This window comes from Cydia splendana, chromosome 10, assembly GCF_910591565.1.
Source record: "Cydia splendana chromosome 10, ilCydSple1.2, whole genome shotgun sequence".
Taxonomy (NCBI): domain Eukaryota; kingdom Metazoa; phylum Arthropoda; class Insecta; order Lepidoptera; family Tortricidae; genus Cydia; species Cydia splendana.
Window position 1 is genome coordinate 2,193,378 of NC_085969.1, and position 16,790 is coordinate 2,210,167.

The 16,790-nt window shown below is 36.6% G+C and overlaps 1 protein-coding gene across 1 annotated transcript in view; it reads left to right on the plus strand.

The window, feature by feature from the left end:
* The window catches only part of LOC134794192 (uncharacterized), a 63,279-nt gene that overhangs the window by 28,632 nt on the left and 17,857 nt on the right, over positions 1–16,790 (plus strand). The gene's annotated exons all lie outside the window — the stretch shown is intronic.

Below are 16,790 nucleotides of genomic sequence, written 5' to 3' on the forward strand. Positions count from 1 at the left end.
TTTAGCTTTTTAAGCATGGTACAGTAGTAGTATTTTACATACATCACCGTATTCCCACTACAGCCTTAAATCCAATACAACGTAATTGCCGCACGTGTGGAGCCAGCTTATCAACACGTCAGTCGCTACGTCCAGTCACGGTAATAACGGAGCCCAGGGGTTGCTGTACACGTCAGGATTTTACTGACATGTTAGGAAATTAGAATCATTCGTTAGCAACATGTGGGAACAGTAAAGCTTACATGTCACATTGTTAAGTATACTTTCAGTCGCTTTTAGCAGCTCAGTCATCAGGCCAGTATAGGGTTGCCAGTACAAACAGTCAGTAGTGTTAATCAAATACTAAGAATGTGAATTTCTGATAAATTCATGATAAGGATGTCAGTCAGTTTCATAAAAACGTGTATGAGCTTACTTGACTTATTCTATCTCGTAGGCAATAGGCAGTACTTATAGGCATACTTATGTGATATTTCCTACAGAAAATGACATGGATGGGAATTTGGGGACATTTGCTCGAAAAAGTTTACTAATCATCACAAAACATCATACGTTGCCTGCGTGATGGGCACCCTACCAAGGGCGCAAAATATTGATAGGTATTTTTAATTTCTTAGCTTATAGCTATCTTAATTGTAGTTATTTTTAGTTTTATATTAATTTTATAACACTTAGGTATTATATAATAAATGACATATAAATGAGTTTCGATATCATAAGTTGAGTAATTTTAATAGTGCGATAAAAAAATGACGTGTGGATATTTACTTCATATTTTTACAGATGAAATTTGATCTGGGATTGCATCCCGCATTTTTAGTGAGTGCTTGGTATAGTAGCCCTATGGAACCGCCGTATTATCAATCAGCTCGTTCATTTCGTGTGCACTCATGCTCGGTCACTCGGACATGTCGAACTTTTGCTACTAAAGTTGCGGACACATTGGCAAACTAATATACGCGTGAAATATATGTGTGTAAAGTTGGCTCCACATCGACGCTGTACGTACTTAAATCGATTATCGGAACCATTGAACGCGCTATACTCACATAATGTACGAGTGCATTCACAGTCAACATTTGAGTTTGAGTTTAAATACCTACATCTATTCCACACATTTCACAAAATAAATTAATAATTCAATTATAGAATAAGGAATGCGTAATTTTTCTTCAAAAGTTGATAAAGTTAAGCCAAATTCAAATTTACGAGTAGTCTTGTCAATCTTCGCATAATTTTGGGATATCCCCTGTGCAATAATATATAGCACTTCTATCTTCCTTCTTCTTCTTCTTCTAATTAAGAGGTATCCTCTTGTCGGTAGAGTATTTTCCATTTCTCCCTCTCGTATGCCATATCCTTGACCTCTTGATACGACACGACACCAGCTTTTTCTTTTATTTATAAATCATTCATTTATTTTTCGTGATAAACTTAGTGTACATACAAAAGTAAAATTAAATGCTTAATACAAACATAATTACAAATTGTTTACCACGAAATGGGCTCGCCTCAGCATAATGCTGACCCGAGAGTCGGCGCTGGTCTTCCGGCGAGTCCATTTTGGTGGGCCACGAACGCACGGCCTCGTAGAACTGAACGCAACCACTTGCGGCGGCTGCCAGCGCCATCTGGTATTTGCTCTACATAGCTACGTCATACATACGCATAGTACGTTTATCTACCTATGTAAGTAAGTAAAAATTATGTACGTGGTCATGTTTCTCATAAATATGCTAATAATAACAAGGTACAGAAGGGTGGACTTTGATTTCAGTTATTTTTCATTTCTTAAAAAAACGTACGGTATGAAGTGCACCAGATATTTCTCGGAAGGTTGCACGGAGAGCGTTGAAACTTTCCATGCAACCGGAAAAACTGGTGCGGTTTTCCAAACGTCATCGCTTCTGTGAAAAGCGGCTGTGCAGGCTACGGACCAGTTTTTACGCGGGTTCATGGTCCGACGTGTATCATTGCAATCCGTGGTTTTAAATTGTAACAAGCTTGGATTTTATTCGTCAATTTGTTTAAAAATTTTGGAACCACTCGAACTTAAAATATTTATTGCATTGTTTTGTTTAGGCACCTTCTATATAATTATTGCGTTCTTTATTGTTCGGTCATAAATTTTACTTATCACATTCGGTCATAGTATTTTTAATACACAACTCACACGAGCACGTAAATTAAGATTGTGTAAGCAAGTTAGAAGGTCTCAACGAAAAATAATGCGTTATGGTATCCGATATCACCAATGCTGTTCTAAGTAAGATGAATTACACAACGTATTTCTCAATGGCATGTTGGACATGGTGGGTTAGTGTGTGTCGGAATTGAAATAACAAATAAAATAAGTAAGAAACTAGGCCTTAGCATATTTAATTACACAAACGGGTCTACCGCGATATAATTTCATTGTTTTTACCTTCAATTGTTGTTTTAACGGGTAGCTGCAATTTCTCTGTCTACCCCAAACATTTTTATAAACTAATTTCGGGTAGTTTAGTGGTGTTTTATTAATATCTCTGTTGACATTTGTTGGGACGTCAGTCTTTCCGTGACCACAGCTGGTGCAACTCAGCTGAAACGTCGGAATTAAAGGTAAAAACAATGAAATTATGTCGCGGTAGACCCGTTTGTGTAATTAAATATGTGTACAAAACGCGAGAGTTTAAAGTGTTATAGGCCTTAGCAGTTGCGGAGCGCTAGTAAAACTCGATTCCTACAGGCTTCCCAAATTTTTAGTCCCTCAAGAGTGTTTATTACGGCTCATGAAGAAAAGATTCGACTTTTTCGGCAAAAATTAAGATATTAAGTATGACATAATAGACTAGTAGTTATACCTACATGGAAAAGGACCGGATAAAAGTAAAGGGTAGTTGAAGTACATATCTTAGATCGATGAAGTAGTAAAGTGTGGACATCCTCATTAAGATGATAAAGGCTCCAAAGTTGACGTAAGGATGTGTATAATAGCGATATGGTAAACAATGTGGCGTAAGATGCAGGTGCACGCGTAGGCCCTAACGCAAAGCAACGTGTTTAATAGTTAAACTATGTTGTATACTGCCTTTTACGCGAGGGAGTGTGAGTCACTCCGATATGAATCTCGCATGTGCTTACACAGGATTTCTAACAACGTCTTGTAGACATTTGCGAGTATTAATGCATCATCTTCTTCTTCCTCGTGTTATCCCGGCATTTTGCCACGGCTCATGGGAGCCTGGGGTCCACTTGACAACTAATCCCATGATTTAGTGCATCATCATTCGACTTATATGTGTCCATACAAATTAGGCTTGAATATAAAGGGCAGAATTTGATTTCAAATCTGAAGTCTGCGTGTGCCTGTTCCATTATATAATTTTTTAGCCTTCCTTGGTGTCCCACTGCTGGGTTTGCCTTTGGGCCTCCCCTCGTTTTTTCCACTCGACCCCGTCGTTGGAATTTTCCCACCATTTTGGGTAGAATGCGTGCAAGTGTCATCTCCTTTTCGGTCTGCCTGCACCCCGGCCTGCACCATCTATGATGTTACTTGTGTCCCAATTAGTAACCATTTCAGTGATTAATCTCTTAGTCATCATAATCATAATTAATCTCGCAAAAACTACCGCAATACGTCAACAGACCAATCAATATTCATGACATCCAATAATTGTCTTGTTACACGTCGTTAAGAAAAACAATCGCTACAATGGTTTCGTTTTCCTTTGTTTTTACAACGCAAAACAAACGTGTAATCTTGAAAATTATTGATGGTTTCTAGTAATAGCTTAATTATCGTCAGGGTCAATTAGAATTGAAGTCTCCATATCTGACTTAGGTATCTTATAAATATATACAGTCTGACCTCTTACATATTGAAAGACAACCCAAGACAAATAGGGTCATTGCGCTAGTTTACGTCCACTTGACGAAATTTGAATATAAACCTACATTGCTGCACAAATTTGGACTTATTGCAATCCTTAATCTCTAAACAATATATTTAACTACATAAAAATGATATTTTGCAAGTAGCAAATTAAAAATGACATATATTATTTGCTAATCCGTTAAGTGGACGAAAACTAGAGCATGGACGGAAACTAGCGCAATGACCCTATAGTAGTAATAGTAAAGCTCCCCAGCTCATTTGAAAAACTAAGAAATTTATTTTTAAATTTAAATACCGAAATTGGGTTAGGGTTGAACGTTTTTAACGACCACGTCTACTAGGACGAAGTCGTGGGCAAACTATTATACTATATTAATAAGTACTTAAATGAAACAAATTCGGAAACCACAATTAATAATTATTATCAAACGATGTCCTGCCCTTACAAAGCTGTCTATCGACGTTATAAAGTGGTCGGGAGTGTTCAATTCGAGCTAATCATTATTAACTGCCGAGGGTGCAGCTCTTTAATTGCAGTTTCGCACGAATATTCGAGGTCGAAGAAAACTGCACAACATACTTTGTTACTAAGCTTAAAATTGAGAATTTGACCCCGAAAACTAAGATCGAGTCACTGGTATATATATACTAGAAAAAGGGAATCGTAGTAGGTACTTAAGGTACTAAGTGGCTCTGTGACCTGCTTTAAAACCTCCCGAATCCCCATGGCACATGCTATAGGTATTGCAAAAAAAAAAAAAAAGAACAAAATATGAAGCGTCAAAATATTGGATATTGTCGAGTCAGATTTCGAGCGCTCGATTCTCAAAAATGCGCTCACAAAATTCACTAGTACCAGTCGAAATTTGTGACCAATAAAGGAGAACAGGGACATAGGTACCAAAGTATTTTTGCCCGAGCTAATACGCTCGCATTCTCACCGGTGTCATATTTTAACTCCTGAGGCTCTTTATGTAGTCAGCATAGTCTATAATAGCACTAATGTTATCAATGTGGAAACATTATAGGCCTATATTATAATGTCGTTACTAGTTAGTGAGTGGCAGCCAGCGTGGAGCCGGCGCCCACGTGGATGTGCGCACGCGACTATAATTGATTATAATACGTTTGTAACGGATCTTAGCGAGTTCTGACTCAGTCACTAAATACATGTATGTACCTAAATAGACCTATGTTAGAAGTTTTGACACTTTTTTGACAAACTTTGGTGTCAAACATTTTTTAAAGCAGGTAAGCATTTTTAGGTAAGGTTTTCCACGCCCCTCTTGCCATCCCTCTACGCCTAGAAGCCGTGAGGCTGATTGAGAATACCGGCGAGTAGAACTCGCGTCGAGAATTTGGCTTAACATAACCGGCACTTAAGATAATGTAATTGTAGATATATTTCATGAAGTAAAAACCGCAAACTGTCAAATGCAAAATTCTTCGTTTAGTGTTAAATAATTATCCAATTCCAAAATTTATTTTCCAAGATTATTAAAATTTGGCGTTGCCCCTTGTTATCGTACACAGCAACAAGGTGAAATATGAGGAAATTACAATTTCCGATCAAATGAGAGTGATAATGAAACACGATCCACAGAAATTAGATTTGGAAAGATTCCTGGCCGCGATGATCCGGCGACGCGATGCGGGTAACGGCTCACCCTTATTTAGTTTACTTTCAATTTCGCCCTACACAATTGGGATTGAAATATGATATTTTCTACTAATATTTATTTGATCATTTGTACTGCAAGGTTTATTAAAAGAGTTTTAATTATTGCAGTTTCATATACTAACCTAACATACAAAAATGTAACTCAGTGAACGAAATTAATAACTTAGCGACTAAAACTTTAGTGACTGTTCACTGAGTTAATATTTTTTTACTGCTCTGTTAATTTTCCTTATCATTTGGCGTTGCCTGTTTCCTGTGATCGTTCACGGTACCACAGGAACAAGATGAAGGGTGTCAGGAAATTACAATTTCCGATCAAATGAGAGTAACGAAACGAAAATTATAGGTATTTGGAAACATTCCTGGCCGCGATGATCCGAGGCGATGCGGGTAACGGCTCATCTAATTTCATTTACTTTCCATTTCGCGGTACACAATTGAGATTCAAATAACAGGATTTAAATATAATCCGATAAGCAACCTTCTTCGCATTCAACTATAATTCTAAATCAGGGGTCAGTACATTTTTTCTATTAAATTGTTATAGTCTGATGGTTAGGCCCACGCAGTTAAATAGATAAGTATCTACCATGTCACATTTTGACACAAAATGAGGCACATCGCACTGTGTGACAAACGAAATCCCGGCCCTCGACTATCAATCCAACAATTCGGCCTTCTACGGCCCATTCGACGAAAACTCCTTGTTTTACGAGCTCTCGATGTACTTTTTACGAGTCCGAACTATAAAGCCCCGCGAGATTAATTTGGAGCATCTGTCATCTTTTATTGCCAAGACAATACGCAGACAATGCACTGAGGTCAGGTCAATGACCCGCGTTATCGCTGAGATTACGTGTACCCACCACGTGTGTAGCGGCGATGTCAAAGATCTGTTCAAACTGTTGAACCTTACTCCTTTGCAATAAGGCGAAAATATATAATTATTTGTGTGCCAAGCCTACACTACATGTCCGTCTCTATATGTTCTGCGACTTGAGTCTGAGGGATAAGATTCAAATTTGCTTAAATATTTAAGGATGGCCACGTTTATTACTATGCGTTAATTTGGACGAGTCTCATTAACATGTCGTGTTTGATCTACTTCTTAGAGAATCAGGAAGCATGAGGATACGCATGCTTCAAGATATATCAGATTACCTACAGTTAGATCATCGATTTATCATGACATAGGATATGAGAAGCATTTAGTGTCCGTTTATTTTGTAATTCGAACGCCCGCCTACCACAGAAGTGGGAGTTGGTGGGAGCAAAGTACCGGATCAAAACACACTACGACACAAAATCACTAATATGTAGTAAGGTATTACTAGTAGCTTGTATTTTATTATACAATAGGCCATTATTTTGGTCCATATTTCCGACTATGAACCGTTAAGATGTACAGTCTGTATCTTTAGGGATTTAAAAAAGAGTAAAAAAATCTACCCTGAAATGGCTCCTTAAGCCAGTTGAGGGTAGACTGGGTAGATGAAAAGATTACATGATCAAATATGTTATAACTACCCGAAAATGTACAAATTATTTGTTTACTTTTAATTAAGTACCTACCTAAAGATACAGAGTTATACCTATTGAATTCCTCTCCTAATGTATGAAGCTTTTGAATGTTTGTTATAAGGACCGGTTTGTGGACCGTTTTATGATGCGCGTGCGACCGGTTCCGTGCAAGTGGCCCATTATTATTTTTTTTAGTTGCGACGCATATACCTATTGGACATGTTTATTATCGAGGATTCCGATTATAAACCTGAGTTGCATTACGCCTTCTTGGTCACTATAAAACCCAGGCTTAGCTTTATGCACAACGGGCGATTTAGATGGAGCGCGAACTCGCATGCGATTTTAGTTACATTGCGGACTGTTGGTTACGCCCAATTCGACCGACCGATCAAAACCCGCAATGTAATCAAATCAAAGCATTTATTTTCAGGCTACTAAGGCCCCTAGATACATACCTTACAAACTAACATATATATACAATAATAAAAATCTTAATAATACTAATAAATCATTTTCGTGACGCAGTTTTCTGTTGCGGCGTCACTTGCTCTGGTGTCGTTGGGTGTCGTAGTGGTCGAAAATGCCCTGAATGCTCGGATAACCGAGGAAAAAGGGTAGGTACAGCTTTTTTTAACTACCAGTATTTTAGTTACACATTGTAAGGTACTTATCAAAATAATTTATTGGCAAGTGGATCAAAATTTATTGTAATTACTGTCTACATTTATTATTTTTAGGTATGTGCCATCTATTGGGCATTAGCATACTATCGAGCACTACGTTTATGTTCTGTATACACCGTGTTTTTTTTGATTTCCGTTAATTTCAAGGGTGCATTCCTGAGCTTAAATCAAGTAACTTTCTCAAAGACACCGATGTTCTAATTAAGTCCATTTCGGAGATAATCCATAATTTATTTTTTTCCTATAAGGCCTCTACAAGCGTGTACACTTGCCTTAGGACCGGCTTACATATTGATTAGTGTTTAGAATGAGTTCATACATTTGCTACTAAACTTAAGTACAATCTCGGTCGATTGATGTACGAAATGACATTGATATGTCACAGATTTCAATTGTTTGGTTGAGTTAAATGTAATGCCCGTGTTACAACAACGCTATATGCTACATTTAATTACTTTTTAAACAAAAAAAAAACAAAAAAGAAAACAAAAAAAATTTTTTTTTTGAAAATTAACTATTATGCCATTTAGTTCTTATAAACGTACTTAACTATACCCCGAAGTTAACGGAATTCAATAAAAACACGGTGTATAATAGCTTTAGGTGTAACTTAGTATTTATGACCTAATTGAAACACGTGTATTCTGTATACCTAAGCTACAGGTAACAGGCATGTGACGTGCCCGGCTGTAGCGTGTGGAGGCGTGGAGAGCTCTTATTTTATAACATCAAATAATTACGACGTGCAAAATAATGGGGTAGGTGACAGTATAATAGTTTCATTATGTTATATTAAATCTAATGTATCTGTGCGGCAAGCACGTTGGCAATTACGTCGGAATGTACCTGTCGTGGTAATTTACTGCAATAAAATTTTGCTAATTAACTCTTTGATGACAAAGACGTCAAATGGCGCGCGGGGCTACAGCCCAATATCAACCTTCGGGCATTCTCACAAGGTTCACGATGACGCGCCGCGAACGATAGGCGTGGCGTTCGAAGGAACGATCAGTCGAGCTTTTGTTGCTGGAAACGTCCACCAATGGATACTCAAGATCTTTCTTTTTTCTAGGCAATTATTGATGTTGGAGTGATCTGATGTTCCTTGTTTTCTCCTTCCCCTTTTCCGGTCAGACACGTGTCAGTGTCAGAAACATAACAGCACTCTTTCATAATTGAATCCACCCACACCACTATTCGCTATTCCCTTCTTCTGGTTCCAAGCAAGTTTCCTAATGTTTATTAATAAATAAATTTTGACTACCCATTCATTGAAACCAAAACAATTTATCCTAAAAACGCCTATGCTTTACTTTAAGTAATGTGTTGACAATTCCTCCGCAAACATTACAATATCACTGAAACTCCAAATAGAATTTGAATAAATTGTCCAGTAGAGATTTCTGTTACGTCCGGTGTTTGAATTTTCCCCGGCGGGGCAAGTTCGCAATTTCCTGCCAAAGAGGATACGGACTTATTCCGGGAATGCGGGCATTACTGCTCTTTTATTAAATTTACATTTTTTTTATTTCGCAGTACCAAAGAGATGAAAGAAGTGGGAACTTTGATGCGTTATGATCCTCATCTTGTTTTGTTTTAATTATAAAATGTACTTTTGTAGATATCATCCTACCGACTGCGCCAATTAATGTTATTATTGAAATTAACAAATAACCATTACCTTGGTTTCTGATTTATTATTCCAATCATGGATATAAAATAAAACATAGAGTGTAATTTTTCGAGTGGTAAGTCGCGTATAGCAACAGCACAGCAAATAAGTTGTTCTTTAATATGTTAAAAGTACTGGGATTTGCGTGACCAGTACGCGGGTCACGCAAGGTGTACATGTATACGTACGTACTAACAGCAACACTCCTGACCATTGGTCAACCTTATGTCTTTGCAATAAGGTACACAAATTGTCAGTCAACAGAATGTACGGTGACATACCCCCATCGATCGAGCTGCAAATAGCAGTTTGGCAAATTCGAGTGGGAGACAAAAGAGCATCGTTCGAGCGCTCTCTGCCAACCTCTCTGTCCATACTTCAGCGTGCTTCGCTGTCGAGTGCATCCGTTTACTATTCATTGATTAAAAAATCTTGAAAACAGTACAAAAAGTTAAAAAGATAAAGCAATTTCCGTAACCGGCATTCGCCCAGAAGGTACAATCAGCCAGCAAAAAAGTTTAGTATTTTGACAAATTGTAATTATAGTCAGTAAAGTGCCCCAACTTCAGTATCCACGTCTCCATACTATTAGCTAAGTATGCAGCTGTATAGAATAGTGGGTAGGTACTTATGTTAGGGCACCAACTGTACTTAAGCACCGACGTTAACGGCGCTTTTATATTAGGAGCTTGCTAAAATTATATCAATACGAATACCTAATATATACGCGACAGTCCAGTATTTTCAAGGCAGCGAGGTTCCGCCACAGAAAGAGGCTTTAATATACATAGGCCGACTTAACCCTCTTTCCAGGCTGTTCTAAAAGTATAATTTATACCCGGAGAAAATCAAAGGAAATGCCTACGACGTACTTGTTAAGTAGTCTCTCTGAAACAATAATACTTTGTTAAAATTTCACAATTCGTCCACCACTTAAGTTTTCACAATGAGTATTTCTCAGAGATTCTCAGTCGTCCTGGTAATAAAATGAGATCGTATCTATTCGAAATACAACCACTGTGGCATAAAGTATAGGGTATCAAATCGTCTTTACAATCTGTGCTTTTAGGCAGGTAGAATAATTTAAACAATAAACCAGAGATGTTGTGTAGGTATCAGGTAACTACCTACACTAGATATGACACACCTAACTGAATTAAAAAGTAGTAAAGCTAAATAAATCCTATCGCGCCTCGCATTTAAATGTTTTTAGTTTTTTCAACCCTTCCCTTAAATATGTTTGGTTTTATCTCTTTTTGAAGCATAACATTGTCTTTTCTTTCGAAGTCTACAGTCTTTAATAGCTTAAAAGGGATTGCAGTTATAAAGAAGTTAAAGTCTAAACGGAGCCCAGGGAATTAGGTAAGTAGGCCCCGCCCGCCGCTCCAATCATGTTATTCCCATCCCAACACTGTTCGTACCAACTACTACACCCTACTACTGGCTTATCACCAACTTCGAAAATCGGAAGTCGTGTCCGATAATAGTTATTTGTACAACAAGAGATCAAAGTTTGATATTTCTTTGAGTGCTCAAGATTCTAAACTACTATAGAATCTTTCGCTTGCATTGCACGGGACTCAAAAGCGCACGAGATGTAAATAACTTTGATCTCGTGTAGTACCTATTAGGCAACTTGAAAAATGTACCTAATCCTTCTTCATCACTGCACTTATGTTTTCTTAAGATAAGTATATAAACAATTAAGTTTAATTACCGCAATCGAACACAAAAACAAAACTTAATAATAAATTTCAGTAAAATAATATGGAAATAACCACCAACTGACACTTAAACGACAACTTTTTTTTGTAAAAAAAAAATTGTATTATACGGTCCGAATTGTGGATACGTACTATTTGTCAACTATGGTAGAAATTCTTAAAAGTAAAATAATTAATTTTGCATGATAATCTGTATATTTTTTGAGTGAATTATTTTAACTGTACAATAAAATACCTAAAATATAGTATTTTATTGAGAGTGATAACACATTTATTACGTTAAATAATACAATTTTAAGCTTATTTCAATACAGTTGTGTGGTAGCAAGAAGAGAAATCTAATCTTCAAGGATGGGTATTCCACAGCCGTCTTCAGATCCAAATCTTTCTATCCTTCTTCTCGTTCCTCTAATTAGTATTTTATTAGTTTTTATCAAATATACAACTTTATTTTTATTAATTTATTATTAAGAATTCATACTCGTACGTGGTTTGGAACGATGCGGTCTGAAGTTTTTCGGGGGTCTATTATAAACCGTCAATATAGCGTTGAATGTCGTTTTAACTTTTTTTGTCTGTTTCTTTTTGCTAACAGTGTGAAAGGGACAGAGATAATAGAACCCAAGTATTTCGATCTTGTATTAGACCCCGCATGTTGAAATGACATTTGACTATAAAGGTCACTTTAATGTCATTTTGTCTCACTCAGTGAGCAAAATCGCATTTTGCTCACTGTTTTTACGAAGCAAAGTACCCTTGTTCGAGCTGCTGAGGTGAAAATGTCTTTAAAAGTTTTAAGCTAACTCTGCTCCGACTTGGTAAGCGACAGAGTGGGGAGAGTGTTTATGGTGACATAACACCATATTCCTATGAAAAAGTGACGTTTATAGGGGCGCTTACCTTATATTGGCTCTATCTGCATAACGCATAGAAATGGATGCCCCATGGATTTTGTTTTTCTGTTATAAACTATATCGTATCTACAACTGTCTAAGATTTTCGCATAAGTACACACTGTATACCGGATGTTACGTAGGTAGGTAACCGATCACGCATCTACGTAACATCGGACGGCGTTTCAAAAGTAAAACAAGACGGAGTGGATCAAACAACTACAGTCAACTACTATCACCAACTCTAACCATCAGAATCACCATATAAGGAGAAAAACATATAAATAAGTCACGTTGTACCGGTTAAACAAGAGATATATAACTCGCTCATTCTCGCTAACCAATGGGATTACACCCAAAACTTTTTGGGCCGGAAGGGACAGTTAATAACTCAACGTTTGACATGATTAAAACAATGACTAACGAAGTTTTGGGCCTTTCCTGGCTCAAAAGCCGTTAAACAAAAAATGGACTGTTTTATACCACATGTTTACTGCGATATGGATTTTAGGGATTAGAAGAGAAGAGAAAAAGTAAAAAAAAAAGGCCTAGACTTGAAAAGAGAGAATAAAGCTCGGTAAAAGAAAATTTACGCGACTTTCATTTTCAATACATATTAGTTTTCAATCATCAATCATAGGGAGTTGTATAACTTTTTGATTTGTCATATTTTGGGTCAATATTCGTCCAATTTGCAAGACTTGATAAATGGTAGGTACGTGATTAGATTTAGGAACAAGTATATATAATTATGTTGCTACAGATTCTTACTTCCAAATAAGTAGTATAAGTAACTATACATACACACACAATAATAACTCTTATTATTTAAAAAAGTATGGTACAGGCTACCATACATTGTACACGCGGAGACACCTAAATTACCATTAATAGAGCTTAATATGATTGCAATAACTGTTACAAGTGGACTCTTTAAACGTCTTCGTCCTACCTCCGTGGGCGGCGCAATTACTGGGCTCCAATTGCTCTTATCAATTCTAATAAACCGACAGAGAATCGTTGTACCGTCGTCTTATTGACATATGAATATGACCGAGGACATTACATTCTACTGATACAAGAAACTATTCTATTGGGAACGCGGTATCTTATCAATGAATTTATCTTCACTTTAACTGCTATTGAGTATTGACCACTTATTGGTCGATTAGTCATTGAGAAGTATTTGCACTATTTGCGGACAAAGGTCTTTATGGCTTCGACAAATAGTGTGCTAACTTGCATATCTTTTCTACCTAATTTGAATAAGTAGGTAAAATAATTATATGTATGAAACTGAAAGTCAGAAGCTTTATCTACGTCATTCTAGGTTTAGAAGAAGTTACCATTTGTTTGGAAAGTAGGTACTTACTACGACATTTGTAAGTAATAGTACCTACTTACATCTTTCATTTGTAAGGAATCTCTTGAGCTCTTGAGATTATAATACATCTTTTTTACGGACTAATTAAGCACTAACTTGTGGTCTAACTAAGCTGATACCTATACAAGACTTCGGTTATCTGAAGCAAATATGTAATACTCTAGGGGAGCGGGGGGCTTGTTGTAACTGCAGTTTTAGGAAAAAGGCCTGTATTGTCTAAAACAGCGGTCGGCAACCTTTTTTTGCGTAGTTTTAGTAGCGTAGTTAACGATGAGTAAGTTGACGCGGGCCGCACTTTGTTAATATTTATGACTTTATCAGACATTGTCGTTTCTCAGTATTACATAGCCAGAGAGGCTCGCAGGCCGCAAGTGACAGTTTCACGAGCCGCATGCGGCCCGCGGGCCGCAGGTTGCCGACCGCCGGTCTAAAATATGTATAATTTTATGATTCTGAGTATGAGGGTTTGTAAAGTATTTATCTAAGCACTAATTCCGATTACAAAATAATTTTTAATGTTTACGCATCTTTTACACCAGACACTTTTTGAAAAACTGGGAGTTGTTACAACTTACCCCGTAATATTTTATCAATACTTGGTCGAAACAGAGCTCGTATGCACATCCACTCGCTTCGATGTCTGGCGGGGCAATGGGGGTGTTTACGTTATTCCTCGAGTTATAAGAAAGTCATAAAGCAAAAAAAGAAATTAAAATGTCAAAATTGAGCGTTACAACTTACCTCTGTTATATTAAGCCCCCGGCTCCCCTGCTTGTGTATGTTTGTATGTAAATCAATGATAATGTCAGTTTCAATGCACTATTACCTACATGGTAATAATAATATTCCATATGAGTAGGTAATGTAAAAGATCCCTAAGTAGTATATTTATACGATACCTAATATTTAGCAATACCAAATGTATTGTTTTACCGTCGAATCATCTCGAAATGAAGTCACCATGCAAAGTGGTATTTTGATCCTGTTATTGGAAATTCGTTACCAAGTCATTCAACCGCATGCAGAGAATGTATCGGGCCTCGGTCCGAGCGTGCATCACTTAGCAACGAGGAAAAAGTAACTTATATGTTTATTTAAGTAGTATGGCAATGGGTACGTGATACATACTAGATGCTATGCCTTCTTGTTAATGCTAACACAATACTTATGTCTTCTGATTCTACGAAATTCACCAAACGTATTCCAATGCATTGGTGTGGGATACCTCTACATCTTTTTTTTTTGCTAATACATAGGTACATAATTTATTATAGTTTTGTTGAAATTTTGTACCTCTAACTCAGTCTGACAAGGGCCCTAATTACCTCTAGAGCTGGATTTTGTCTATATTAACAATATGTGCTTAATATATGTGTTTCAATTGTTATTGGTGAGCAATAAAGAATATTTGTATTGTATTGTAACAATGCACTATTATTTTTATCCTTTTTTTTATCACATATGGCTTTATTAGAAAAGAAAATCGAATTTACAAAAGTAACATTAACAATGCCCAATCTTATTTATAGTTTATTGTGCTAAGTTTATTTAAAAGTTATTGTTACTAACTAATAAATGAATATATTCTAGAAAACAATACACTACAATCTAGATACAATAGTTATTTTCACCACACCAGCTCGGTAAGGCTTACTTTGCACTTCAAAAACGGATAGCAAAGTTGCACTTTGCTATCAGTAATTCACATGTGAGGCAAAGTAATCAAATGCAAATTTTGAGTTGTTTTCTTATGTTTGCTGGTAGAATTGACTTTTAATTGATGATTTTGGATGATAAATATTTAATAACATTCATTTGAATTTGATTTGGTTTGATTTTGTTTGATATTTTACATTTAATATTTGCTTCGGGTTGGTGTGGTGAAAAATTTTGTGTTTCACTCGGGGGCAAATTTTGTTTAACCCTCGTGCTTTGAAACCATCACAACGCTCAAAATTCAATTTTTCGAACCACTCGCTACGCTCGTGGTTTAATTTTGGAATCTTTCGCTTGCTCGAGTATCAATATAAGCACGAGCGGTTAAACAACAACTTTGCCCCCTTGTAAAACCAATAACTATTGGAATTTTGTGTGATCTACTTAACTAAACGACAAAAAAAACATAAAACTTAAATGACATTGCCCTTAACAAGTATTCGATAACTCAAGATCACTGGGGGTAAATTAAATCACGTATTTCATTATAGTTACAGTAAAAATATAATTATTTATCTAAATAATAACAAATCTGTTTACAATATTAATAACAAACTTAGAATAAAAGTTACAGTTAGTTATTATTAAATGAGTAATAAGGACACATTGAGTAGGTAGGTACTTAATGAAAACATAGACCCAGATAAGTCATACATGCATCGGGTTGGGTTTTATCAGAATCATAATATTATTACAAGTAGGTAACTACGCTACTAATGCTAAAGTTATTAAGTATTTTACTTAAACATCGTAACAATACCGAATGCAATGTGAATCTGAGTTAAAATAAAGGTAGGTATGTAATGTAACTAATTAAGTACATTCTGCAATTAATAAAATACTAAATCAGATAAGAAAAGTCGGTCGGACGCGCTCATTTTATCAACGGACAGTTGATTTAATTATATAATTAGGACGATTTAATTAATTAACATAAACTTACGAATCATACAAATTGAAGGTATTTTTCCTGAATAAGAAATCAGGGAATCGAAATTAGATTAGGAGAGATAAAAGGAGGCTCTGTTTTTAAACACAGTAATAAAATGTCTCAATGGAAACCTAAATACCTAGATACTAAATACCTAACTACTTCAACAATTATCTAACTGTTTATGACAAAAAGGATAACTCACGCTAGACCGGGCCGTGCCCGGGCCGAGGCGTCCGACATGTAATTTTTTATGACGGCTGATGGCTGATCGGTGATCACGTGGTGCTTTCCATAGAAAACGAAGCTCCGGAAACTCCGAGCCGACCACGGCCTGTGCCCTGTTTATCAAAACCTTGTAACTTGTAATACAAGTGGAAGTCCCTTTCTAACAAAAGCTTGCAAAAAGGGACAGCTGTTATATTACAAGCTTTTGATAAACAGGGCACCGGTCTAACGTGAGTCATCCTTTATGGAAAAAGCGGAACCATGACAAGTCGTTTTCTTGGAATTGTTTTTCGGATCCATGCTAGTAAAAAATACTAAAAACCACTAGAATCCATCTCATCTACGCTAAGTCTGCACGCCAAGTCGAACTTACACATAGCTTAGGCTTCGTAACAGAAGTTAGGTACTGCCTTTTAACCACTTAGGCCCACTTGCACCATCCCACTAACCAGGGGTTAAGCGGTTAAACCGTTAACC